Here is a 4,163-nt window from a genome sequence, read left to right on the forward strand (position 1 = left end):
CTTTAAAATGAATGAATTGTAAAAGATGTAAAATCAGTTAATGAATGCCATGCAAACAACTACTGTTGCAATTTTGCATTTGCCATTTTGCAAAGGTAGTGCTTTAAAGTCAGAACCTTCTTTAATGTTTCAATGCTTATGTTCTTTTCAGAAAAAAAACAACTGCCAATAGAAACTCACATTTTCATTAAAATGATTATTAAAACTGTAAAATTATTGTGTATGATTAACTTTATAAACATGAAAACTGAACATTTTAGTTAAGAATATTAATTTTCCATGACATTTCCCATGCTCAGTTTTTTCACATGTATCTATATAGATATACATACACAAACATCACTGAAGAATAAATAAATAATGAGAGCAGAATATTCACTGATAATGTGGAAAATGTTAATCCATTGACAGTAAGTAAAAGGATGTTTATCAAATGTTACATATTAAGATCTGTTTAAAAACACAAAAACTTGATAAATACGTGAAATTCGTTTTTTTCTCTAATTTTATTTGCTATGTCGTGGCATAAAAAACGGCCGTAGGGGAATAAGTACCCAACTGTTACCTGGTACCGGATGAACAGAAAATCCTATTTTCTCCTCGCACCAGAACATTTTAATTAACCCTCAACCCTATCTAACTGCTCATAAATTATTTTAAGATTTTTTATTTTATTTTATTTTATTTTATTTTCTGAAACCCTTAACCCTGCACCCCTTCTACCAATATAGTAGGGACTCCCAACAATTGGTTGCCAACATCAACGTGTCTGCACACGCATGTATGACGGGCAAATGATGTTATAAGGTCACAATGCGACCTGGGTATCTGCGAAATTGATTTAAAAAAACTAGTGCAAAACCAGTGTAAAAACACAATGCAACGAGTGCAAATTGGTAAAAGGTAATAAACATGTATACAAGGGTTTATTCCTTTCATGATTCTTACAGCACATCTTACTTCGTCAGAGAAGGCTAACGTAAGTGGTTCTAGTGTAACATCTAAGCTCATCAATCGGAAACTTTCACTCCTCAATTCCATTTTGCAACCTTGAGATCATCTGCATAGCATGAAAATCGGGAGCTTCTCTACACAATGCTGTCAATGACCCAACGCTAGAATTTGAATTAATTTATGGCACAATATGCGGAATTCTTAACTCACAGTACCAAAAAATTATCTTCTACATGGCATCCCAGGGACTGATTTGCATCGAATTAGCTGAAGACTCAAAAGAGATTGTCAAGACTTGCCTTTACAAAAATATGTACTCTGATTACACAATTGATATGTACTCTGATTACACAATTGATATGTCAATTGATGACACAATTGATTCCCAAATTCTGCAAAGTCTCGTCCACAAAGTCAAGGTCTTCGGAAACCTTCCTAGCAACAATGCAAGCGAACTGAATGAAGTATCGCGCCTATTCGCAGGTAAAGAGAGTATTTTCCACGTTTCATGAGAACATTGGGGAATCTGTCAGGCAAAAAGAGTTCGTCAGACTATCATTCTGAAGAAATCAATCAGTGGACATGACTGATGGCTACTATGAGTTCCTGCATTCGTTCAATCCAGGACGTATGCTTTATCATTGGTCTCACAATTTCTGTTTACGCAATAAGCAAGTGGTAGCCCAATTTGCCACATCTTACCATGTAATCCTCAGTTTCCATTCACTAAAGCATATTGCTGGTCCACATCATTTGGAAGGTTCATTTAACATACTAATGCAGACTGATAGGGTAAGTCGAAATGTTACAACACAAAAACCAGAAATCTCTAAAGGTCTCTCAAGAGGTGTCTCAAATTTTGCGCTGATTTTCTGGCGTCAAAGAGATAAGAGGGATTTTAATGACTTATTACAAGAATAACAAGAAAGTTGAGATTTAGAAAGCATACCAAGTTATACATGAAGCTTTAAACACTCCAGAAATGTGTGATGTCACAAGTGTGATCGACACTCCGACTGGTCAGTGGTTCACAGTTGTAAGGCTATCTGCACTTAAATGTGCACACCGCATGGAAGCTCAATCTTCAGCATGAGCTACAGAGTGTCACAGGTGGTGGAATTTAAATTAATCTGTTGCGATCTTCAAATTCTTCAGACTATCACCATCCAATTCCTCTTTGTTGAAAGAAAAGCCATTTCTACAACTCTGGAAGGGTGATCGGTGTAGCAGCACAGCTTGGATGTGCGACAATACCAAACTGCAACAAGTGGAAGATGCTAGATGGATCTCTCGAACATCACTCAAACCCTTCCACTTGCTCCAAGCATCTTGTCTATGCCGTCCAGGGATGTAGTGTGCGTCACATAGTAACTCCAAAAACTTCTAAAAAGAAAGGAGTTGAGATTGCAAAGCCCAGAAGACCTCAGTCTTGAAAAACCCGCCAAAGGTAGTCAACGATCACGAACACAATGGCAGAGTGAATAGCACACTGCTTGCTGAGAACGAGTCCAGCATCGGTATCACGAGCAAGCTTGGGGCAGGATATCATCTGACACAATGTGCATTGAGGTTCTTTGCTTGTGACACGGACGACAGGAGCCGAGAAAAAGGGTAAATGAAACATGGTGGCGCTCGAAAACGGATTTATTACGCCACACAACGTGAACAGAGAAAGGGCAGACGAACAGAAAAGCAGTGAAAAAATAATTGGGCAATTCTTCTAATAAACCACGGGATGTAGACCCTCCCGAAAACACCAGCAGTACCGACGTCGAGAAAACTCCGATTCAGCGTTCCAAGTTCTGAAGAAACTCTCCACACCCTAATTCACTTCAGCAACTAAACAAACAACTCCAACCACCTCCGCCAGAACTCGCTCAGAGCAGCAACCAAATAAGATACCCTTGCTTCAAAACGAACCACACGGATCCCAACCTTCGTCACCAGAAAAGATTCCAGGAACACAGACCCTAATCACGATCACCGTTGCAAAATCAGGGTGCGACGAGCGCTCAAACTCACTGATCGAGTCCTCACTGATAGCTACGAACTTGTCAAAACGATAAATAACTGTTGAACATCAAGAGCAGAACGGCGCACAAAAACGCTTTCGATCCGGGCATTTACACATTCACGCCTGCATGCTAAGATCGGACACCCCCGACGAACCATGGCGTGCCCACGCACGCCTCACGAAAGGTCTCGTCCAAGCATACAGACAGGAATCGAGATAAAAAATAAATAAATAAATAAATTCGTTGGAAAGGGCCCTTCAAACTGCTCTTGTAACTGCGCGCCGCTTCGAAACTCATCGAAGAACCACGCCAAGGTGGAACTTTCTACTTTCAGCCTGACAGAACTGAAAGTTGAACCCCGAACCCATGGAATATATTGAGGTGCAAACCACGCTCGCTACTGCGAAGCGAGAAGGTCGACGAGAACTGTAGCGAGCAGTAAACCGGACGTCGCCGCAAAGGCGGCCCGAAGTTACAGTCCGTGTGGCCTAGTAGATTCGAGAACGTCTTTGTTCCCAGTCTTGGGAACATGGTGAACAATGGCTGCAGTTACTTGGTTTAGAGAAGCAACAGGATGCGTTAAACGCAAATTAGTGTGGTAGTGAGTAATAGTGGAGTGCGGTCCACGGGGGACAATGTAATTTGTGGTTTGGTATTGTTAGAGTGTTATTCAAGCCAGTAAATGGGCGCCACGTGTTGTGACGTGAATCGATAAACTACTCTGGTTTCCACGTCAGCCAATGGCTTTTCCACGTAGACCATCTGACGGAGACCTAAGCTTGAATTTGCCTGGACCCGCTGCTGGATCCTTCTGCTTCTTGCGTTTGCCCGCTTTAACTTGGTGGCGGTCGTTCCGTGTTGGAAATTAGACATGCGTAGATTTTACGATGCGAAGAACTGATCGCGTAGTACATGGTTTTAGGGACTAAAATAGATGAACGCGTTGGTTTGAAGACGATGAGAGATTTTGGTGAGTTTCGAGTAGCATCGCGAACCGTGGCCTGCTTTCGTCACGTCGAGTCAACTGTGTAAGTGTTCGCTTCAGTAAGTTAATTCTTCAAGCTAATCTTAGGGTGAACTTACGTAACTTCTTCCAGACCTGCATAATTCTGAGCCTCCAATCGCCGATCGCAGATTGGGTCACAGGAAGTACCGCAGAAAACTTCAGAAAGTTTGTAATGACGAAATATTAAC

General features: G+C 41.2%; 1 long non-coding RNA gene across 1 annotated transcript; it reads right to left on the reverse strand.

Moving 5' to 3' along the window:
• Nucleotides 1-1,237: 1,237 nt before the first annotated feature.
• LOC112284423 (uncharacterized) lies at nucleotides 1,238-3,141 on the reverse strand. Its single transcript, XR_002970399.3, has 2 exons — nucleotides 1,904-3,141; nucleotides 1,238-1,480 (listed from the first exon to the last, which is right to left on the reverse strand). It is a non-coding gene; the product is annotated as an uncharacterized LOC112284423 (long non-coding RNA).
• Between the last annotated feature and the right edge of the window lie 1,022 nt (nucleotides 3,142-4,163).

The sequence above is a fragment of the Physcomitrium patens genome, chromosome 7 (assembly GCF_059467195.1).
Source record: "Physcomitrium patens ecotype Gransden chromosome 7, ASM5946719v1, whole genome shotgun sequence".
NCBI classification, from domain to species: domain Eukaryota; kingdom Viridiplantae; phylum Streptophyta; class Bryopsida; order Funariales; family Funariaceae; genus Physcomitrium; species Physcomitrium patens.